The sequence below is a fragment of the Rattus norvegicus genome, chromosome 3 (genome assembly GCF_021556685.1).
Source record: "Rattus norvegicus strain SHRSP/BbbUtx chromosome 3, alternate assembly SHRSP_T2T, whole genome shotgun sequence".
Taxonomy (NCBI): Eukaryota; Metazoa; Chordata; class Mammalia; order Rodentia; family Muridae; genus Rattus; species Rattus norvegicus.
Window position 1 is genome coordinate 159,660,300 of NC_141536.1, and position 25,159 is coordinate 159,685,458.

The 25,159-nt window shown below is 43.4% G+C and overlaps 1 long non-coding RNA gene across 2 annotated transcripts in view; it reads right to left on the reverse strand.

The window, feature by feature from the left end:
* Positions 1-16,480: 16,480 nt before the first annotated feature.
* LOC102557230 (uncharacterized) overlaps positions 16,481-25,159 on the reverse strand; it is a 30,518-nt gene continuing 21,839 nt past the window's right edge. The window contains exon 4 of one of the 2 annotated variants that reach the window (XR_015684021.1): positions 16,481-16,727. This is a non-coding gene — a long non-coding RNA (uncharacterized LOC102557230). The remainder of the gene's footprint in view (positions 16,728-25,159) is intronic. The other variant, XR_015684022.1, reaches the window with a different exon arrangement.

The window sequence follows — 25,159 nt, forward strand, 5'->3', positions numbered from 1 at the left end:
TTCCCTTAACTATAAGTTATTTTTGTTGCTACTTCACAACTGTAGTTTTGCTACTGTTATGAATTATTGTAAATAATTATGTTTACTGATGGTCTTAGGCGACCTGTGTGAAAGGGTCAGTTGACTCCCAAAGGGGTTCGCAGCTCACTGATTGAGAACCACTGATTTAGGGAATGGTGCTGCCCACCATAGACTAGGTCTTCCTATATCAACTAACAATCCCCAGGACATGTCCAAAGTCCACCCTGACATACACAACTTCCCATTAGGACTCTCTTCCCAGGTGATTGTAAATTGGGTCAAGTGGACAAACAGAAGACAGGCCTCATTTTATAAAGAAAGTTTTGTTAAAAAGTGGCACAGAGCCTTACTTACATGTTGCCTGGAGCTGACTTGAAACAGGAGGACCAAGTTGAATTGGTGCAATAGAGTTCTTAGGACATGCACAGTAACGAGGCATTTAATGTCTGAGCCTTTACACAGAAAGCCTGCTGGTGTCTCTTGATAACCTTTGTTCAACTCGCCATCCTTTGTTTTCATTCTTTCTGCCTCCTGTCTTGACAATAACGTACTTCCACATTTCCCCTCAGACCATGGTTGCTCCAACTCTGGATTCCATATCAAAACTCCCTCCTAAAATCCTCCTCCGGCCCTAAAACCCAGCCCCACCTAGCTTAGGTGCTAATGACCTGCGCTCATCTGTTACATCTGAGTAGTTTTCTCATCTAAAATCAAAGTGGGAAATGGGCCAGACTCAGCTAAATTGAGTACAGATCTTATGTGCCTGGTTCCCTCCCTTCTTATCACCTGAGTCTAAGGACTTTAAATCACAAACTCATCCATTGTGGTGGCCATCTTGGATGTGCCTTTAAAGGTAATGTTTTCTCAACCCCCCCCCTCTCTCCCTCCCTCCCTCCCTCCGTGTTTATGTGTGTGTGTGTGTGTGTGTGTGTGTGTGTTTATGTGTGTGCATGTGTATGTGTGTTTATGTGGGTGCATGTGTGTGTGGGGGTGTGTGGGTGTATGTGTGTGTATGTGTGTATGTGTATGTGTGTTTGTGTGTGTGTATGTGTATGTGTGTTTATGTGGGTGCATGTGTATGTGTGTGTTTATGTGGGTGTATGTGTGTATGTGTGTTTGTGTGTGTGTGTGTGTGTGTGTGTGTGTGTGTGTGTGTAGAAGCTGGTAGCCAAATAGCCTTTCAGGAAATGAACTTTTCTGTTACCTTAGCTTTTAATTGGAAGCTGATTTATTTGGTCTTTCCTATTCTTGTGATAAAACACCCAGACAAAAGCAACTTACAGAGAAAATGCTATACTTGTGGCTCACAGTTCAGCGATGTAAGCCACCCTGGTGGGGAAGTTGAGGCATCAAGAGCTTAAGGCAGCTGATCTCATCTACAGTCAGAAAGAAGGGGGTGATGAAGGCCGGCACTTAGCTAACTCTCCATTTTTATTCACACTTAGAACTGTGGGCAGGGAACTGTGCTGCCCCAGTGAGCAAGTCTTCCCATGTCAGTTAATCAATCAGGATAACCAGCGTGGTTTGAGGCCTGTCTCCTGGGAGGCTCTTGTTTTTATGAAGTTAACCTTTGAACCATCACAGAACCTTTCTGGGCATTAAAGACATTCATACGGACTCCTATCCACCACACATGGGTTGTTCCTCTAACTCCAATGGGGTTCTAACACCTCTGTCAACCTGTGGTGGCGAGATAGATTCAGAGCTGGCAATATAAACTGAGTGTCTTTTGTTGTGTGTCCTCCTGTCTGCAAGGGAGAGGAGGCTTTGTGTCGCCGAGTTCATCTCAGAGAACTTATCTGAAGTTTTAGCCACTTGCTTAAAATTCCCTGATTTCAAAGATATTTTTCTTGATAAAAGACGCTATTAAATATTTAATTTGGCGGTGTGCATTCTGTTTATGGAATATTTATTACACACTTTTACTGTGGTGTTTTATCTCCAGTTTTGTCACTAATAAATCTTACGGTGAAGTTCCAAATCAGCTCTATTTTATGTCACTGTTCTTTTTGTGACAGCAAGCAAACGTGATAAGGGTGTTCATACCCCGAAGTCTGCCATCAGAAAAACCCAAGGTGCTTTGCCAAGCCCTCCTGCACCTTCATATTAACAATCCTTGCCTTCTTCCCTGCCCTTGGTGAATGCCTGAGGAGGCTCAAGGAGGGTGTTGGATTCCTTGGAACTGGAATTACAGGCAGCTGTGAGCCACCATGTGGTGCTGTAAGAAGAACCTGGGTTGGCTGCAAGAACTACAGAGCCTCCCACCCCCACTCCAGCTTGAACACTTACTTTGTGAATAAACGCATGTATCCTCTTGTTTGTACACTTGAAGACATAGTTCTCTAGTCTTTCCTGTGTGCCTGGGTGGCTTGGAGTAGGCTGTGAAGCTCAGTGAGCTCTCTCTTGAGCAGCGCTGCTCCATTGACTATGCAGAGTCCCTTTGGAGCTTGGCTCCCAATGTCACAAACACATTGAGCTGGAGATTTGAAGACTGTCTCGGTCTGCTTCTTGTTAGCATATCAGCATCCTAGGCTGGGTGACTTAGGAATAGCAGAAGGCCATTTAGGACACAGTTCTGGAGGCTGGGGAGTTCATGGAGATGGATGGCTCCACCACTGAGTGACACCCTTCTGTTGTGCTAGCTGAGTTGTCTCCTCTAGGAAGCCACCCTGAGGTCCCCCCACCACTTAGTAATCTCATCGTGTGCTATTTCATCACCAATGACTCACTTATGAGGCCCATTAACATGAATGTAGGGACTATATTTCAAATATGATTTAGAAAATTGTAAGTAAAATGTCACACATGTCCCATGAGGATTCCTAGCTTGAATCTTTAGAGATTCTATTTCCTTCTATAATAATCTGAACAAAAATGCCTGTGTATGTGTGGGTAGGAATGTGGAAAGACAAAAAGCAGAAACTTCAGGATGTGCCTGTGGTCCACCACTGGGGGGCAGAGATGGGTAGAATCCTGGAGTTACCTTGCCAGTTAGTGAACTTCTGGTTTAGCAAGAGACTTGCCTCAATAAGCCCAAAGTGAACAACAGCATACGCACAGACACAGACACAGACACAGACACACAGACACACACAGACACAGACACACACACAGATACAGACACACACACACACAGAGAACCATATACATATATATGTATATATCTACCACATACACATGCTCAAACACACACACACGCACATGCACTTGCACACACATGTAACCATGTACACATGAATATACACACGCACACATGAGTGCATTTGCATCAAAGAATATTAGGTTAGGACTCCTACATGTAATAGCATGTATAATCAGAAGCAGACTTTGTTCTGCAATCTATTAGTGTAGATATTTCTCCCCACTTTGAGCAAAGTTTTAATTAGGAAGCACTTCGGATTGAAGTGACATTATAGGAAACTTCACTTGAATTCCAGAGGTTTTCATCTCAAAGACAAATGATCACGTAAAATCCCCTTTCAAAGTTGACCCAAATCACTAAGAAGGCCAGCATTCAGAAAAACTGTGGTCATCCCTGTTTTGCTAAGTGGCAAGGGGCTAAATTGAAAATGTTTAGATATCACTTTTTTAAATATTTTAAACTCTTAATCTCTCTGTCTGTCTCTGTCTCTATCTCTGTCTTTCTATGTCTCTGTCTCTGTCTCTCTCTTGCTGTGTGTGTGTGTGTGTGTGTGTGTGTGTGTGTGTGTGTATGCATGTGCATGCGTGTGAGGGCATTAGACCTTGGAACTGGAGTTCTGAGCAGTTGGGACTTACTGACATGGGCTCTGGAAGCCAAACTCCAGTCCTCTGCTAGAGCAGCAAGGGCTCTTCCACACAGAGCTATCAAAGAAGCCCAAAGCTAGTTTTTAATATGATGAAATATCTGTTTACTTCAACTCATTTTAAATTATTTTAATTGAAAATTCAAAAAGAAAAAAGAAAAAGGAGAAAAAATTGTCTTGTTTTATAACAGGACATTTTGAAAAATGTTTGCATCGTGGTAGAGTATGGATTGATCATGGTAACTGATTTGTCAATCACTTTGCACATGTATCTTGTTTTGTGTGACTAAAACACTTACACTCAGATCTCTTAATAACGAAGACTATAATGCACTATTGAAAGCTGTGGCTACCGTTTTGCACAAAAGACCTCTTGAAGTTATTCAGCAAATGGAAAACAGTGTATCATTTCCCCAGTACCTCAGTAGCCTCTGGACCTTAGGGTGAAAGGTTCACAAATGCACCCTCGGTTTCTATAGATCCAGGGTTATTAAAGACTGCATACACATGGAGTCAGGTAGAATTTGCTTTTCTAGGCCTGGCTTAGTTCCTCCACCAAAGATATCCCTCTGGGTCTATTTGTGCTGTCCCAAAGGCTGACTAGTATTTCCCTGTGCAAATGAACCACACTGTCTTCATCTACACATCAGTTGATGTACACTGATGAAGTGGAAACTTCTAGTTTATTTGGAAAGTCAGTTATGTCAAACGATGTTTTGCTGGGGCACACAGGTGAAAGGATGTCTTGCTAAAGCAGACATGTTAAAGACTGTTTTCCTGAAGCAGAAGATGGTGAAAGGGTGTTTGGATGTAGCAGACACGTGAAAGGATGTGAAATGAAGGAGTATAAACATGACCCCACTGACAGTGGAAGAGCACTGAGCGTTGGTTTCGTTTGCTTTGCCTCATTATTCTTTGCCAACAACACACACGTATTGGTTCGCCTTGCATAGCGTTGTTGAGCTCAACTTGTGGAAACACTGCCATTGAGAGAAACTCGACCAAGAACTACTGGTGAGGCTCCCGTGGCAGCTTGCCACTTCAGCAGCCTGGCCTCAGGTTGGTTGGAGAGCCTGGCGGTTTCTTCGGGATTGAACTGCAGCTATTGGTTCGCGTCTGGGGTCTGCCTGGACTGTAGCTTCTGGTTCGTGTGTGCTGTCTGCTTAGAGGCCTGGTCTGCAGCTGCTAAGTTGTATTTGGTGTTTGCTAAGGGATTGAACTGCTACCAAAGAAGATCAATCTCACTCCCAAAGAACTGTTGCTGAACAGGTCCACTCCCCCTCATCCTAATAACTTGTTTTCCATGACCTCTGCTGGGTGGTGGGGCTAGAGGAGAGGTTGAACCTTATTAAAGTAGGTTGCAAAACATTTCTGCCTAGACACTGAGGTAGGTCCTATTTTTTTGGCACACATGAACAATGAATACCACTCATACATCCCCTTAGTCTACTGACTTCATTCCATTGGGTATATACCTATTAGAGGGAAGGCTAAAGCCTAGGGTATTTTGAGTTTTAACTTTTTGAGGAGCTCTTTTTCCATATTCCATCCAGCCATAAACAAGAACTTTCTATTACTCCCTTACCAGCATGTGTTATGTGTTGTCTTTCTATAGTAGTCACAATAATGGATATGGGATGGTATTTCAATATGGTTCTAATTTATGTTTTCCTGATTACATTGGAATTTTTAATTTTAATTTACCTTTTAATTGGTGCTTTGTGTGTCTTAATTTGAGACACAAAAACTCCTTTGGATATTCTTTTTTGTTGTTGTTGTTGAATTGGGTTCCTTATTTCTGATATTAGCCCTATATCACATAGATGATTGCAAACTTTTCTCTATTCTACAGGCTGCCTCTTTATTGATTATTTCCTATGCTGCATAGAAACATTTATGTGTGTTTGCATGCGTCTTTCTTTTCTGTACTTTTGGGGTCATGCTAAAAGTAGTGCCCATATCAAGAGACCAAAGAGACTGCTTGCCTCTGAAGCTGCTATCAGTCAGGCGTCACCTCATACCAGGCCCTGGCTGGCTTAACCTAATCATCACTGTGTCTGTCCATCATCTCTCCTCTCATGCAGCGGGATTTACTCTTATTTTATTTCAGTGTATTGTCACACTGAGAGAGGTGCACTGTTTGTCCATCAATGCTTATGGTTATTTGGACTGTTCCCGGCTTTTAATCACTGTGGATACAGCTACTGTGTACACTTATTTTAGTGAACTTAGCTTCTGTTTCCCTTGGCATACACCTGGGAGGGAATGGGGAAGACACATTGACACTGCCAAACCGTTTTTCAAAATGGCGCCATGAAGCCCAGGCTCCACGGCAGTTGGGGAGATTGCGGTTCTCAGGTGCACTTTGGTCAGAAAACATGTTAAGTGTTATGCGTTTGGGGGAATGTACCGTAGGATCCCACTGCATTTTTATTTTCCTTTTATGGCTGTTCCCCATTCTTGTCTTGACTATGTCCTTCTCTCTATTTTTTTTTTAAACAGTCATAACAGGCCGTAAGGCTGTTTGCAATGTTGCTTTCGTTGTAGTTTGTCAGGCACGTGTCTGTGTCCTGTGATAGAGTCTGGGACTTAAAACGATGCTCCAATAATTTATTAAAAACTGATTATTATAGCTTCCCCACAGAACACATACCCATGAATACATCCATTACACGTGATGGAAATCCCTGCCTTCCTACAGAGACGATGCAGAATAGAATCATTTAAAAGTGTGTGCCATCTGAGCGATAGAGAGGGACAGATGAGGAGGTCTCAGTTTACCTTTTGTTTGAGCGATGAGGAAAGACTCTGAGCATTTAGCAGCATTTTGAACTTCATCTCCTAGTCATTACCAAATGGTGTAATTTACCTGACTCCTCTGTGGGATAGAAGGCATTGCAGTTGGTCCCGGGGAGTTCTCTATATGTTTAGAATCATACTTCAGTCACTTAATTGGCTGACAGCCTCTCTTTGATAAATAGCAATAGAAAACACAAAGACACAAAACTATCAAAAGCTTAAAGCTTTGTGTCAACATTTTAAATTGCAGAACAACATTTTGCTTGCCCAGTGTGCACGGCGGCAGGAGAACATGTTTGCTTTGCCTCTTGTAGGTTATGGAGTAGGGTTTTGTTTTTGTTTTATTGTTTTGTTTTGTTTTTTTTTTTTGGCATGGTTTTCATTCAGTTACTGCAGTCATATTATTCATTTAAGCATCTTCTTGTTAAAAATTCTAAGACACTTAGACTTTAAGCGATTAGAGATCTTGTGCCCACACAGAGGAGAGACCATCTCTGTTACATCTAATTCCAATCTGTGTGCTTTTCCACAGACTTCTTCCCATCGCCAGGCACCTGTCACCCTTCGGGGCCACATCACTCTTGTCCATGGTTGAGCCCATGAGTCATGGTATGATTCTTTGCTCGAAAGAGCTCTTTCCTAGGAACGAGCTTGTATGGAATGCAATTGAGACAAAAAGCAGAGATGAATTAGCCTTCTTATGATTTCTGATTAGAGTGTAATTAGAAGGTCACAATTCCGAAAGATTGGGGCCAACGAAACATGCTAAAAGTAAGGAATAAAGCGATAAGACTGGGTCACGCATTGAGTGTATTACGGAATACGCTCCACACATTTCAAACACTGTTGAAGTATGCTAGTAGGAATCCAGAGTTACAGTGAAGGTTACCTCAAGGCAGGTATGTGGCACTGCCATGTATGGTGTGACTCGATTGTGTGACGTGTCAATATGTAATGGTGATTGTGCCGATTAGTAATTCTGTTTGCTGAGCTATCGGGGAGATTCTGAATTTCCAAGGGTGGACTTGGAGAGTATCCGACCATAACGCTTGCTCCTTTTAGCTGAGAGTGAGCATACGCCAGTTCCTCCAGTGTGGCGGGTGGCAAATAATAAGGCTCAAGTTCACGAGGACACGTACATCTGAGATACAGAGACGATCTCTTAGGAATGACTGGGTTCACTCTTAGAACTTGCTAGCGACGAGCCAAGCATCCTATGTGTCTCCTGGTGTGAGCTCAGAGGAGCAGGATGTACAGAGCAGCCGCCGAGCCAGGCCTCAGCGTCACTCGCGTGCACAGACACCGCGGCTGTCATTTTTGTTTACAACCTTGATTTATCACACTCTGGGAGCAGAACTTGAAATGTGTTTTTATTTTACCTAGCAGAATGTCTTGCCTGCGGGCACACAGGATGTTGGATTAAAACTTTTAACACTCTGGGGCAAAATCTGCTGGTTTTAATAAGAGGCAAAGGCTCATTTGGACTTTTCGTCATTACGCAAACGAGCCAAACTCCTGTTTATCATGTTGATTGCTTTGTTCTGGGTGCACGGCATCGGGAAGGAGACAGGTATCAGGGCACACGTGGCCTGCAATGAACAGTAAATCTGAGGAGCTGTCAACGGATGTGTTTGCCCTTCCAGGTAATTGTCTAACTATCTCTTCCCTCATCTGTAGCCAGCATGGTGGTTTGCAAACGGAGAATGTTGACAAACGCATCACGTTAGAAGGGAAACAGAGAGCCTCACAGGAATTATCAGCTGGGCCATCAACCTTAAGAGTGTAACAGTCCTGGTATAGTCTTTCTGGATGGCAGGCCCTCTGCTGAACACCTCCTGTGCTTCCATGAATTTATTAGTCTCCATGACACCTCTGTTACAGACCGCTGTTATTCAGTTCTGTGGTTCAGGGATCTGGGCAAATGGCACGACTTGCCCATGGTCAGAGAGGGCTTATCCCAGGAACCTGACTTCTGAACTCCAATCACCGAACAATATACTCTTCACTTGGCAACTTATGGTAGACTTCGATGTCTGACCTTTTCCGTTCTGGCACCAGGGTGGGATAGAGCTGGTCAGAGAGCAACTTCTGCTCCAGACTTGATGATATAGGCACAGACGTGAATGAACTTGCTCCAGACACGAGGGGGGAGTTCCAGTTAGCATGGCACAGTAGTGTAAGAATTCTTCTCTGTTTTAAGCAGGCTTTTACGTATGTGTGTGCATGTGTTAAGTATGTGTGTGCCCATATTTATTTGCATGTGTGTGCAGACATGTGTGTTGAGGCTAAAGGTGGATATTGGGTACCTCTCTGACCCTCTTAATCACTCTCTACCTTATTTTCTGAGATGGGGTCTCTCCCTGAGCCTGGAGCTCAGCATTTCAGCTAGACCAGCTGACCAGGGAGCCTCACAATTCTCCTGGCTCCAAGCCCAACGTCTAAGTCAGTGCTAAGGATCCATGCTCAGTTCTCGTGGTTGGTTGCACATCCAGCCTTTTAGAGTCTGAGCCTACTTCCAAGCCCAAGAACCTTTCTCTCTGTAAATAAAGAACTTGCAGGATGCAGGTGTGATTAGTACATGCTATCCACCTCATAGATGGACGGTACCCATGCATCATCCCGTTGACATGTTTCTCTTGCAGTTAGTACCAAGAGCTGCAGTAGGTTGATGGCCTCCCATCTTGCCTTTGCCGTGCCATCTAAATAGCTGGCTTTGGGGACTTGAACAGCTGATGACACTTAGCTCTGATTTTTCTCACCTTCAAGTGAGTACAATTACCACACTTGGTAGCTTTTTTGAGAGGACAATGAGACAATATTTGCAAAGAGGTTTTGAAAACGATCTAAGGTATTGATGCGCAAAAGTGTCATTTTCCCTAGCCCCATCCTGTCAGCCACATAGCAGTGGCAGTGCAGAGACACTGTGTGTTTGTTGCATAAATAGTCTTTTACCACAATAGTAGCTTGAATATAGAGTGATGGAGATAATTGTGCTTCTATTCATTCAGAATGAAAGAACCCTTTCTTTGCTTGTAATTTAAGCACTGACATGGATTGCTCAGTATTTTCAACATTTTGACTTTTAAGCAAAACAACTTTGTTCTGGCTGAAAATGTTTCTTGTATATCTAGTGTGAACTGGGTGCTGTCACATGGTTTTTGAGGCAAGGATAGTTCCATGGTCCCTCATTCTCATGAATTTATGTTAAAGGAGAAAAAAGTAGCCACACTGAAGTGGTCATCCACCTACTCAACCTAGTATCCATCATTCCAGTGATCATCCATCTGTTCATTCATTCACCTAGCCCTCCATTGTTCCACCCATCCATCCACCCCACCTATCCATCCATCCATCTACTCATTCATCCATCTACCCATTCATTCATCATCCATCATCCATCCATCCATCCATCCATTCATCCATCCACCCATCCACCCATCCATCCATCATCTATCCACCCATCCACCCATCCATCCATCTACTCATCCATCCACCCATCCATCCTTCCACTCACCTATTTACCCACTATGCTAGCCACCCTTTGTGTATTCTACTTATCTATTGATTTTTCCAATTTCATCACTTCTTCTATTTATTAATCCCTCTATCAATGAACGAACGCTAATAAGAAACAACAAATATATGATGTTGAACATATTTGGTATCTGAGAAGTCTCCAAAATGGTTGGACTTAAACAAGATCAGAAAACATTGAAGGAGAGTACAGTGGATGTTTATGGATTCAGCCACCTTGTGGCAGACCAGCTGATGACAACTCAGGACATGGAGGTTAATAAAGTAACACTTGATATCTTGGATTTCCATGATAATTTATAAAATATGTCAGCCCTGGGTTTCAAATGATTCCTATTATGACACTAAAAATTAAAGAACAGTGTAGGATAGTTATGGAATTTAAGGAAATAGAAAATTGTAGTATTTCAGGCACTGTTTCATGTAGAGTAAGTGTAAGCCAAGACAATATGAATCTGCAGGAGGAGCATCATCCAATGACATCATGATTTCCTTCTAATCTGTATGCTGCGCACACTGCATGTATTTAACAAGAAGAGGTAAATTATAGAAAGGTGTTGTTTCCTTGTCTAGCTAGAGGATTCAAATCTGTGGCTACTTCCAAATAATGTTACTTGGAGGGATTAAAATGGAAATGGGACCAATTCTGTAACCTATAGAGTGGATGCATCTTTAAAAATGAAGCACCGAACAGTTGGCATGAAAATGACAGCCCGGGATGCACAAAAAAGAAGCAAATTCTAATTTCAAGTTGTGCAGTCAGGCAACAGAGCTAAGCAGAAATGAAAGGCTTTGTAGAACTCTCATGCCATAGTCTAATTCTGCACATAAAACACCAGCCCACTTGAAGACAAGATTTAAAAGTCCTTAACCTTTGCGACTCTGTATCAGAAAACGCTCAGCATAGTTCTGAGGGGATGACTGATATCTGGCTGTTGAATCGGTGAGACCCTGCTTGCTTTTCTCCTGTATTCAGTGTTTCTAAACCACACATTGGCTTCCACGAGTGTCAGGAACTTGGCAAAGCCAGCGTCTCTGTCACTTCTGACAGGCAAACCATGAAGATGGACTGACTATACAGTGATAAGAGAGTATAGACTTTGCCATCTGACTGCTCTGAGTTCAAATTCTGGTGCTGGCTTTTACTTGATATCAGGTGGATATTGTGGACCTCTCTCCAGTGACTCTCTCCTCTGGTATCTTTCGTGTGAAAATAATGCCAGCCTTACATATATCCTCTATGCTGTAAAACTAGTAACCACAAACTTAGCAACTTTTAAACAATCTGTGTGTATTTTTTTTACAGCATCAGTAGGTCAGAAACCTGGATGCAGTTTGCCTAGCTGTGTCTACTCTCATGATTTCTAACAAGCCGGCATGCATTTATATTCTAACTGGACCAGCTTCTTTCTGTCCCTTGGTGTTTCCCTCCTCCCCTCAGCTCACATGATTGCTGGCAGAATTGCAAGACAGACCTCCATGGCTGTTACTGAGGGTCTGCTTTAATCCGTCATCTCCCAAGGCCTCCAGATAGGCTGGCCATGTGGTTCTCTGTGCTTCTTCTCTGAACACAGCAGCAGACATCTTCAAAGCCATCAGTAGCAGCTCTCTGACCTCAGACCCTCTTTAAAAAGAATCATTCACTAATCTTTCTTCCCATTAACATAAAGTCAACTGATTAAATGTTTTAATTACATCTGCAAAGTTCCTTGATCTTTGCTAGATTCTACAGCTTATAATCAAATAACCAGTTTGGCTCAAATCCATGGAGACAGGATTGGCATGAGGCAGAGTCATTAAATGGATGGTGGAAATATGTCTACTACAAGGCTGTCCTCTTTAGGACCAGGTGAAGTCACAAATGCATTACATAGCATTTAGACAGACTGCATTTCACCAAAACTTACATTCTCAGTGTTTTATGCTAACTAGGTTTCAGAACATCAGCATTTTTGGCCACACTGTAATTTTTGGCAGAATACAGAAACAGAGGCTCAGTTTCTTAGTGAAGGAACTGCCATTTTCTGTCTTGTCAAAGATCTTAAAGAAGCTCCTAGTTGAAAACTGTTCCCACCTGTGGGAGCCATATTGGATTTGGGCCTGGTTGCTTTGTCACTGTGTGGCCTTAGTCTTAGATTGTAGGATCAAAAGCCCCTCCCTGTAATTTATGGCACAAGAAGTTTACATTCACAGAATGTTGTCAGCCTGAACAAGACCCTTCTGGGTCTCCAGCAAGGTTTGACCCCTGCTGAGCCCTGCCCTTGCATGTGGAAGCCTTTTGTCCCCAACTGGGAACAGTCTGGCCAGGTACTTCTCACCTGAGTCAGAATTAGGCTGGCCTTCCTGGTTATTTCCCTAATTTATTCAGGCCACATAGTCGGTCCTTTGTTACCGAAGTCTCAGCCAGGGTTCCCCACTGTGCTTGACAGATACCTGCTAAGTGGTGTTCTTTGGATATATAGTTTGGTCAATAAAGAAACCAGAGGCTCTCTTCCTCTTCTGGCTTGACACGAATAACCTGTGTGTGTGTGTGTTTCTTTCATCCCACAGGCTTTCGCCTGATTCTCGGTACCATGTCAGTGCAGGCACCGACACCCACCCAATATGCCCTTCTTCTGGGTGGAGAAATGGTTCAGTCATTAAGAGCATTTGTTAGCCTTGCAAAGGACATACATTTGTTTTCTAGCCCCCACGTGGTGGCTCACAACCATTGGTAATCCCAGTTCCTTATAGATTCAATGCCTTCTCTGACCTCTGTGGGCATGGCTCGCATGTGGTACACTTACATATTTACAGGCAAAAAAAAACAAACAAAAAAAAAACAAACAAAAAAAAAGACTTCCCTTAGCTTTATATATGCTGAAAGAGATAATATTTTTGAGGAATATGTATCAAGCAGAAACCTTGGTATAGGTATAATTTCGCTGCTTTTCAGGCTCAATCAATGAGAAGACTTGATTGCCCATTGAAAGTTTTTATGAATAAATACACCAGATCAAGGAGTTGGATCTCTGTGTCTCTCATATTCTCAGACTTATCAACTAAGGCTATCATCAAAAATATAGGTAAAATGGCAGGAGATAGAGTGAAACATCATTAAGTAGCCAATGGGTCTGATGCATATTAAAGGTCTGACCTCAGGATCTCCACAGTTAAGCACCAACAGGTTCTAACCAGCTAGGTAATGTAAATGTTTCAACTAAAAACAAACAAGCAAAAAGAAGAAAACCAACAACAATAAACACAGATTAACCCCCCTCCCCAAAAAATAATGGATACATGTTCAGGCCAGGGAGATGGCTTAGTGGACAAATTCCCTGGCTGGAGCAGTGTGAAGATCTAAGTTTAACTTCTGAAGAACCCACATAAAGCCAGGCCCGGGTGAGACAGGAAGTTGAGACCAGAGAATCTGATGAGCCTGGAGTACTCAAAAGTGAACTGTGTCTTAGGGTAGAAGGTGAGGGCTGAACCTGGGGTTCATCTCAGCTCTGTACAGGGTCCGTGGCTGAATGTAGACTTGACTATGTGGGCATTCAGACACATCGTTGTGTTCATCTGTAGAAGCAAAATGAAGCCTATCCCAAATTTGGTTTTAATTTCCACGCTGATTGTATCATGTATCTATAGAGTGAGTCTGGATCTGTCAAAGCAAAGGAAGTCAGACCCAGAAGGATGCATGTGGTGCCATGCCATTTAAACGTGGGTCTTAAAATGGTGACTTTAGAATCAGAGAGCAGTTGCCAGAAGTCATAGAGCAGGCCGACATAATTAGAAGCTACTGGTCTAGAGGTACAAGGTTTGCTCATGTGAGCTGTGCATTCTAGAAAGTCAACGGACCAGAACTGCACTCTGTATACGTAAACTTTGTTAAGAGCTTAGCTATAGTGGTGGAGATTTAATTAGTGTGGTGTCGGTAACTACCTCAGAATATCTATGAATCTCAAGACATTGTACTGCATCCTCAATGTATGTTTTCTTCTTGGAGAACTCCTTAACACATGTTTAAAAAGAGGAAATGGCTTATGGTTCATAGGACACAAGACTTGGGTCATTGGCCAATCCCATTGGCCTGGGATTACCTGTGGTCCACGGTGTTGGGGTCAAAGTGTGTTTCTAAGAGACAGAGACTACCATGGTTTTCCTTTTAGCTACTGCTAAAGGTGAGAGGACAGAAGTTCTTATCAGTGTGCACAGATATGGGTAGTGGAAATCCTAGGAGGCAAAGCTCTTAGCTGCCATGAGATCTCAAAATAAGAAGCTGAGTGCTCATTGCACACACATCACAGGCAGTGGTTGCCATCGAGGACTGGTGTGGCAGGGGTACTCACTGGCGCTGTGTGATGTGACTTCTCCCATCTTCCATTTTTGGGGTCACTGTGGGATTTCAGACAACATTTGCTGTCTAATACACATCCCTGGCAGCTAGAAAGAGAAAACAGAAAACAAACAAAAAGCCTCTTAGCTATGACCTTTCTCGTCTGTCTCTTCACCATTTGAAAACCCTCCTGTAACTTTGGCTCAGATCTCATTTCATGGCCACAGATCACTGGAGTAAGTGGGAGCTACAATGCAAGATGGGAGTTGTAGTCTTGTTAAGCCCGATGCTGGCCCCAGTCACTTGGAATATGGTGAGGAAACTCATATGTTAGATATCAAACATTTCCTGAGAATGAAGTGTTTCTAGAAATACTGTTCATTTAGAAATCTATTGGAATTTTTCAAGTAAGCTTTTAAAGGAATTTTAGTTAATGATGAAGGTAGGTCATGTGTCAGTTCTCATGTGCCTCCAGGCCACTTAATGTCTCCTTTATGGTCACCCCACAAGATCCTGATACTTTTGCTAAAATTAGTAGACTGTAACCTGGAATTCTAGCCCAAATAACCATTTTTCATTCCTTGTTTCTTTACATCAGGGCATGTGCCACAGCAGCAGAAATGAAGATAGGCCACATGGCATCAAGAGTTCCCAGCTAGATGGCGTCCTTTCTCCTCCCTTGATTTATGAAGCTTTCTGTATTAGTTGGGAACTAAGTATTTTGTTTTACACATTTGTTTATAATCAGTACTAAGTCATTGTATTTTTTATATTTTTCCAGCCTTGGACATGGGAGACTCTCTCAACTGGCTCTGCTGACGCTTGACTAGCTTCTGTGTCTCTCCTTACTTGTTTTTAAGTGTACAGGCACCGTCGGATATTGACTTGCGTTTGTTGAACTTTCCTTGGCCTTAGACCCAGCCATTTCTCCATGGGAGACTTGATTCCTTTTGTTGCCCCATGGGACCAAAACCTAAGGTCCGAACACCAGGTGCACGTTGAGTTTTGTAAAGGCCAGCTGATTACTGACTGATGTGATGGAGATAAATGTATGGGCAGGATTATCAGCAGGGGCTTCCAGAATCATAACACAAAATGGGCTGTGGTGGCGACCAATGGGCCTATGTACCACCTCACCATTTTACTGGTGTAAGTAGGAGATATACTAAGTCATAAAATACCACACATTATGAATGGGAGAGTGACACCTGAAGAATATGTTGCGGTGTGATATAGGACCTGTGAGTGACAGGCGGGATTTTGAGATTTCCTTATTTTTATCTTTACATGTGCATGGGTTTTATGTGGATATATGCTTGTGCACCATGTACATGCAGTCCTCTCAGAGGTCATAAGAGGGCTTTGGATTCCGTGGGACTGAAGTGAGAAATGGCTGTATGCCATCATGGGAATGCAGGGAATCGAACTGAGGTCCTCTTCAAGAGCCCCCCAGTGCTCTTAACCTCTGAGCCACCTCTCCAGCCCCCTAAGCTGAGGCTTTTTTTAAAGTACACTTTCCAGATTGTGCCTTTAAAACACATGGCAGCACAGTGCCCTCTCAGGAGACTCTTATCCCGAGAAAGACTTACTTCCAAGCACTAAATACAAAGTCCCCTATCTCCTCAGCAAGCAAACAAAATGGCCAAGTCCCTCCTGTACGTCAGACATTGATCTGGGTCTTGGGGATCAGATGATGAGCACAGACGTTCCTAGAAATTATGTAGCTTATATCCCTGCAGAGAAGAAAATGACCAAGAGAAAAAGAAATAAGCCATTTCATAGGCTATTAAGTACTGTACATAAAGCGAGGTTTTCCAGGACACAATTGATGAAAGATAGCCTCACTGAGAGGCTGAGAGCTGTATTTTCAGTAGGACCTGGTGGGTACAAAAAGAGCCATGCAGACCTAGTGCAAGCACAGTGCAGGCAGTAGCTAGGCTGGAGTGGTCCTGACATGTTCTAGGAAATATAATAAACACCAGTGGGGCCGAGCTGTGGAGAGGTGGGTGTATGGAAGAAGATAAATCTAGGGGCGGGCAAAGGTTTAATAGTAAAAGGTTTTGTCGGGCTAGCAATGGTGGGTATTTATTATTTATCTCTCAGAGCAGTGCAAAGCCATTGGGACAGTTTGTCAGGGGAGTTACACAGTCTGATGGGAACTGTAAAATCTGTCTTTTCTTTCGCATTTTGTGGAAGCTATCCGCTTCTGAGTTCATCGAAGTTAGGAAACGATTGATTGCAGTCTCCCGCTCTTACTTTTACTACGTCAGATTCTGAAAGGAAAGGGGAGAAGGAAAATAAGTAGCATGATTCTCAAGTGCCTCCCACTGATTGGCAGACACACTCCAATCCTGAGGTGTTCCATGTGCAAATGAAGGCGATGCTCAGGAAGCTTTAGGGAGGCCAGCAGTGGTTGATAGGTCTGTGACAGAAGCAAGTGGAATTGTAGTGAGCCATATTGGATTTGGGCCTAGCCGCTTTGTGACTGCATAGCTCAAGGTGGCTACTTGACTCTGGGCTGCATGGCCACAGAGGTTTAACCTTGAAATGACTGCCATACAGACTTGAGATTGTTGAACTAAGAGCCTCTCCCAGGAAGACCCTGGGAGCAATGACAGGATGTTTCAGCCTGAGCAAAACACCAGATGTCCCTGAGCAGATTCCTAAGAAGGGTTCGACCTTTTCAAAGAACATGTCCCCGGAAGACTGTTGCCTCTTTGTTATAGGAGGATATCTTGCAGTGTAGTGATTCACCTTATATCCTTGGGCACTTCTCAAACTCCCCCACCCTAAGCTTCAGTTCCCGCTTCTATTCCTGCCTCAGAGCTTTAAATGCTGTACATTTCTCTCAATAAACGAGACCTTGACAACAGAATCTTGCTTGGTCTCCTTCTTCTCTTGCCCCCCATTTAGGCCCAAGGGTAGCGCCCCTTCGGGACCCTGAATAACTGGGTCCCCGCTGGCGGGGACATGGAATGAATGCTTGCCCCTGCAGGTGGGAGCTGTCCTAGGAAGATCCAGGCTCAGTGTACGTCACGATCAATGGATGCACTCTTGGGGACATTGGAGGTAGACAGGGCTTATTCACAAATGAGCTACGTGGCTGAGGAGGGAGCAATAGGACCTCTGGCTTGGGGTTGAACAACACGGGGGTTGTCGTATTAGGATGAACGTAGCATTTTGAAAAGTTTCAGGCTTAATTTTGGTTTCCTGGTTTTCTTTTGTAAATCAGTCTCTCTTTTAGTCTGTAAATTGGGGCCATGAGTAGACTTCCAAATGGGTTCATCAAGGACGTGGTTGGACAAAGACTTCTTAACATAGCAGGTACGTAGGAAAGATGGTGATACTGATTTGGGAGTCAGTCTTGGGACAGAGTGAGCCAAAAACCGAAGAGGAAAAAGACTTTTGAAAATCCTCATATTAGCCCAAATGCTTGAGTTACCCAAGATGCACAGGCCACATGAAACTCAAGAAGGATGACCAAAAATGCGGATGCTTCACTTCTTCTTTAAAAGGGTAACAAAAATATCCATAGGAGGGATAGAGAGGCAAAGTTTAGAGCAGAGACTGAAGGAATGGCCACTCAGAGCCTTCCACACATATGGTATATATATATATATATATATATATATATATATATATATATATATATATATATACCAAAACTAGATAAGAAGGATGAAGCTAAGAAGTGCAGGCTGACAGGAACTGGATGTAGATCTCTCCTGAGAGAAACAGCCAGAACTTGTCAAATACTGAGGCGAATGCCCTCAGCAAACCACTGAACTGAGAACGGGACCCCAGTTGAAGGAATCAGAGAAAGGACTGAAAGAGCTGAAGGGGCTTGCAACCCCATATGAACAACAATGCCAACCAACCAGAGCTTCCAGGGACTAAGCCACTACCCAAAGACTATACATGGACTGACCCTGGGCTCCAACTGCATAGGTAGCAATGAATATCCTAGTAAGATCACCAGTGGAAGGGGAAGCCCTGGGTCCTGCCAAGGTTGGAACCCCCAGTGCAGGGGATTGCTTGGGGGGGGCGGTAATGGGGGGTGGATGGGGAGGGGAACACCCATATTGAAGGGAAGGGTGAGGGATTAGGGGGCTGATGGACAGGAAACCAGGAAAGGGAATAACATTTGAAATGTAAATAAGAAATACCCAATTTAATAAAAATGGAGGAAAAAAATCCTCAAACTTAGTCCTGGGTAGGGGCCGGGGGTGGGGGAGGCAAGTCAGTTGTCAGAAGGAAGAGGAAAGTGATCTTTACAGAGAGGGAGAGTGGTGACAAGCCTGAGGAAGCTGAGTTTGCTGGGGAGAGGACGACAGCAGAGATTTACGAGGTTGAGACTATCTACAGCACTCTAGACTTGTCGCAGGGCTCATAGCCCATAGATTTATCATAGATGGACTGTTAGCTCTTTCGGAAATTGGTAGTGTTGGATCCTGACCTCGGCCATGTTGATTTTCCTTGGATTTCTCTTTCTTGGATGGCTCAGGTGCTTCCATTCAGAACGATGTGAGGTTTTCCTCACCACGGCACTGGAGTTGATGATCTACATGCTCTCATAAGGGTACACAGTCAACATGTCCTGCCATCGTCAACTTGGCTGGCCATCGTCAACTGGACCGGCCACTGTCGCCGTTCAGGCTCATCTCTGCCTGGGACAGTCTTCCCCATCTCTTTTTGCTGCAGTTATATTTACTCTTTTCACACTGTAGTCGTTGAAAAAAGAAGTACTATTCTTGGCTCATACTCACTTTATGAGGAGTCCGCACTTTCTCATGAACGGACCCTTCTGCATACAAGAGTTTCCTCTCCTTCTGTATGGCCAGGTTATTCTGACTTTTCTTCATTCGGTTACTCAGTCAATAATGTATGTTGCTATGGACTTATGGGTATATGTTTTTATATTTGGGGTTAGAACAAAGTCAGCCCAGGTTGCTGCTCTTTCTTTCCCTGGGTTCATCGACGTAAAACTACCTCAGTTCATTTTCTAAAAGATTTACTATGTATTTTTATCTATGTGTCTGTGTGTGTATATATGAACGCATATGTGCGGCACCGGCACAGGCATTTGCTATCTTGGAGCTGGAGTTACAGGAAGTTGTAAGGTACTTGATATGGATATCAGAGATGAGCTCTGGTCCTCTGAGAGAACAGCAAGTCCTCTTAACCTCAGTCTTTTCTCTAGCTCTTCCCCTCAGTTTCCTAAACAGTTTCACGTTATTTTCTTAGCTACATGAATAGGTGACATTGATTAACTCACTAGTTATGGCCAATTTGTTGTCCATGTTATACAAATAAAGTTTTGTGGACATTCTTACAAATCAAACAACAGAGATTCAAAGAAATGACTAAGATGAAACTTCTCTCATTCACATTGGCATGCAAATCTCCTAATGAACCAACGGGACTCCCCCAGCTTAAATGGTGCCATGATACCCACGCCAAGGAAGGCCTCCTAAACACACAGTGTGATCCCGGACCCACACGGTTCAAGATTATCCTCCCCGTAGCAGCTGGATGTGCAAGGCCTCAGTCTCAGAGCACAGGAACTGGAGACCATTGCTGCATGAGAGCATGCACGCATTTGCTCCGATGCCTCTTTAAGGGACCACGCAGTACGTTCGCTGGCATCTCAGGTAATGATGTTGTCTAAATAAATAGCACAGCGTGTTGTGCTGATTTAAACTCCTCCTTGACATCTTATCACATCTGTTACCGTTGGCTTTCTCTTATGATTCCCAGTATTACAACAACAAAACAAGGATCACTTAGTGGCCACCTGAGATTCTGCGTGAGTGAGCCGGAAAGTGTTTAAACGGCAGCGCCCTATATTAAATCTCAGCAAGAACGTCTCAATCTGTTTATAAGGCACCGCCTGCTGTGCGGGACTTCCACAGTCGAGCGGCCCTGTCTAGCTTAGTCATCAGTCAACTGGTGGAGAAAGTCTAAAAGAAGCATCAGGCAGGTTTCAGACTCATGATCATCTCTGAGTGAAGCTCACGGTTTCCTGGGACGATTTTATAATGTAGAACTGGGAATTATGGGGGTGAAGCTTGGTTCCATGGGTAAAGTGTTTGCCGTTTGATTTTGAGGATCTGAGTTCAAATCTCCAGGACCCATATAAACTCTGGGTACAGAAATCTGAACAAGCAACCCTGGTACCAGTTGAGACAGAGACAGATGTATCCCTGGTACTCACTGGCCAGCGATGGTAGGTGAACATTCAATGGGAAACCCTTTCTCCAGAAATAAGGTGGAAAGCAACTGACAAGATACCTATTATTGACTTTGACCCCTACCCACACCCACCTATGTACGTACATGTCCATGATCATAAGCATGTGCACATGCCAAGAGCACACATGTAATTGAGATTTATGCACAATATCACGAAACTCCAAATTTATTCATTATATGCACTTAGGTGAGATTTATCCTATCTGTGGGCAAAACACACGCATGCATGACATTGTATGTTATGTTGACATATTTACAAAGGTAACTCTATAATAAGTCCATGGCATATTATGTTTGATGTGGATTATTTGACACGTCTCCCTGTTTTCTCTGTGTAGAGAGATGTTTAGATAACATCTAACATAGGATCTGGCAATGGAGGCCATTTTATGTATGAGTACAGGTTAGAGCAAGCATACATGCTGAGCGTGTGTATTCCTCACATGTGCATGTGCGTGCATGTGCACACATGCATGCTGCGCTCACTGAAAAAGTTATTAGAGAGTTCGATTAAAAGTTATTAGTTCAATCACCGTCACATCTTGTAGTAAGCACTGTATGGAACATGGTTTGAAAGAGATTAGAAGACAGAGTCATTTGAATTAGTTCTAAAGAGAACTTGACTTTTCTTTTATACAGACTGTTTCATAGAAATACTTGAAGCCGTATATATTAGAGCTAAATCTTAGTGGAAGCCTGCAAATTCATAGGCCTTGACACTGTCAACCATTCTTTATTTTCCAGTATTTTAACAAAATCCCAAATACTCTACTAATGCCCTCTCATAACATCAGACAATTATTATTGTTGTTGTTATTTATTATTATTATTATTATTATTATTATTATTATTATTACTTAACAGGAGGCATCTCACTGCTCTACAGAATGAGGTTGGGTCCGACTGTAAACCTCAGCGTCCCCATCCCCCAACTATTGGTGGACAGCCTTGCCTCTTGCTTGAGGCCAGTGTGTGTGGTGATTTGAATTAGTGTCCTCACTGGCTCAGGTGACCTCTCAGCTTCCTGCTTTGCTGTCATGCCTTCCCAGTCATGGGGGTTTCCACCCCATGGACTCTGTGCTGAGACAAACCTTTCTCCCCAGGTTGTTGACGGCCAGAGTGCTCTAACACAGCAGTGGAGCACCTCCCGTCCTTGCGCTCTCGGGCAGGCCATCTAGTTTGCTTTCACCCTTGTTATGGGTCGTGGTTTTGTTTCCTGTGCTGGACTCGGAACCCAGGGCTCACGCAGGCCACACAAGTGCTCTACTGTGGTGCCTCAGCTTCAGCCCATCTGTCTTTTTCTTCTTCAACCTCTCTCTTGCTGTGTGTCCATAGCCTCTCTTCACTTTCCCTGGCTCCCAAGACCTGAAAGTAGGAGGCAGTGCTTTGTTTCAACTTCCTCCTCACAAACATCCAGGAGCAGGTTTTGCTTTCCCTGGTTCTTCTGAGAGTTGTCCCTTCTCCTTCACCACCATTTATTTCTTTCTGCCAGACCAGTTTTTACTCTCCTTTCTGGACACAGACTTCCCCTCCCATACATGTCCTGTTCATAAGCAATTCATTCTAGATTACATCCAAAACTCACGTTTCTCCTTGGAAAGCAAGTCTTACTTTTCTTCCATTCTGGAATGGTCCAGTGATGGCGAATTGTATGAGCCCCTTTCACGGGGCTCTGAGATGCTTGACTCATTAACCAAGTATTATTCTATATATTCCTGTGATTTTTAAAATGAGATTAATGCTTAAACAGTAGATTTTTTTCTTTCAATTTCTTTTATTTTTTTTATCATTACACAAATGTCTGGGTTTTACTCTGACATTTTCATACACGTACATCATGTCTCATTTTATATTTAACTTCCACCCACCCTGTCCCTTCTTCCTTTATAGTCTCCATCCTGTACCAAAGTAATTCCCTTTCTGCTTTTATGTCATGTGCACACACACACACACACACACACAGAGAGAGAGAGAGAGAGAGAGAGAGAGAGAGAGAGAGAGAGAGAGAGATCCCACACATGTCTGAACAAATGTCATTATGTTTTATAACATTGAATTATCGAATATATACTCGGTAAAGCAGATTATCTTTAATTTAGTGTAATGTTAATGAATTTAAGCCAACCAGCTGAGGGTCCAGACAGAAGAGATCTTTCCTTCTGTCATTCAGAGAGATTTTTCTAGATGACCACTCTTTTGGATCTGTTATGGGGTGGATTATTAAGTCCCTCTGGTCTCATATATGATAATAAGTGGTGTTAGGAGGGAAAGTCTTCAGGAATTCATGAGGATGACACTAGGTCATGAAGGCAGAGCCATCATAAGTGGATTTAAAACCCACTGGAGCTACCATAGATCCTACTGCCTCTAGTGACCAAATGATGGCACAGCAAGAATGCCATTCATGGGCCAGGAAGCAGGCAGGATGCTACCTTGGCTCTACCTAAGACAGATTTCAGTTCTCTTACTGGCTTTGCCCAGAATATACATACACATATACATTCTCTCTCTCTCCTTCCCCATGGCGTGTGTGTGTGTGTGTGTGTGTGTGTGTGTGTGTGTGTGTGTGTGTAAGACAGAAGTTGACCGGGTACAGGGTCTTCCACTGAGTCTTAAGCTTGTCCATTTGGCAGAGTAACTGCCAGTCAGTCCCAGGGATCGCTCCATCTATGCCTTCCTAGTTCTGGGATTACAGATGTCCACACTGCTGCGCCTGACATTTTACATGGTTATCGGGGTGCCAGAGACTCCATGCTTTTGTGGAAGGCAATTTCCCAGCTGAGCCACGCTTTGCTGGGATCCCTGCCCCATAGCTCACACTGCTGACCATGATTCCATGGTTGCATTCTCAGTGTCTGCTTCTCTCCCTTTCTTCTCCCCGTGTCTCTCTATCTCTGTGAGTCTCCCTCATAATTCTCTGAAGGACCAGGGTTAGTATTGCTGGTGTAACACAACTAATGTTCTGTGGCCTAACCCAACCACAGGCTATGGTCTGCATAGTGTTTCACTAAGCAGGCGCTGCTGGCTATGAGTTCTTAGATCGCAGAATTTAACCGCATCACAGCCTCAGATACATGTAAATTCCCACCAGGCTTTCTGAGGAAGAGGAGCCAGCTTTCCCCAGTATTAAAGTCACTGATGACCTATGCTCCTCGCTGCTCCTGGATCAGGCCAGAAAGGTTCCCGTCCAGTGTGTCACCTTGCTTATTCTAACGGCAGAGTTTATTCTAAGTAAATCTTTCTCTTCTATTAACTTTGTAGTCACAGAGTTCCCTTCTTGAAACACAGTCTAGTAACTTAACACATTAGGTCTCATTCATGTAAAAAGAACATTCTGGCTACAGACAGGCAGAGAACTCGCTCTTGTCCAAAATCCAATAGCGTGTTTGCAGTTCCCAGGCCACCAAAATCGGGGTGATCAATGAGAAGATCCGTTAGCATCTCTAGGGGGATAAAGTCACGGGCTGTAAGTGATTTGTTATAGCAATTACTTTTGCATTATATACTAATAAGGTTCCACGGAGCCAGCTGTGGAATGGGAGGAATAGCTAGATTCGGCTAATACATTTTAGGGAAAATGATTCTTTTCTGCTACAATTGTCAATAGCGCTTGAGAGGCAGGTTTATCCATCTTGGCAGTGTTGAGCTCCGAGGGGGGATAATTCTCTGTTATGGAGGAGGAAGGGAAGAAGGAAGGGAGGAAAGGAGAGAGGAGGGGGGATGGTAATGGAGGGATGGAAAGGAAGGGGGATGGAAAGTAAGGAAAGGAGGGAGGGAGGGAGGGAGGGAGGGAGGGAGGGAGGGAGGGAGGGAGAGAAATTCAGGGAAAAGTTTTTCAACGTTTATTGGCAGCCATGCATGCAAGCTCATTAGTTCAACACTGCATTGAACACAGTTTTGTTTTCTTTTTCTTTCAAAATTGGATAATGAAAATGAACGTGTACTCTCTAAAGTGGTCACCATTCCTTTGCACTCCTGTGGGAAATAATTTCAGAAACACTTTTTTTTTTCTTTTTCCACACACATGTTTGGAGGAGCCAAGCAACAGCCCCGTAAAAAGAAAAGGGGATTGTGATTTAGAAAACTGCTCCGAGTCCATTTCCCTGCAGAGAACTGTGAGAATTCCTGACTAAATTCTGATTATTCATGAAAAGACCTCTAAATAACTTCAGGTAAAGCCCTTAGCAGTTTCCACAGGCACGTGTGGCTGTTTTCTCTTTTCCCTAAGTTGAAGGGACATTTTCATCTCCTACATAAATACATCCATTTTGTTCCTCATTTGCCTCTTGTCAGAACTATGCCATATCTTCCCTTTATATTTTAAATCTATGGGTTTTCCTTTGGAGTTTTTTTTTTCTTAAGAACTAAAGGCAAAAATCAGATCCACATTTTGCCTCAATATGGAAGAGTGCTGTACTGGGTCTCAGCTCTGTGCATCCCTGAGTTCAGAGTG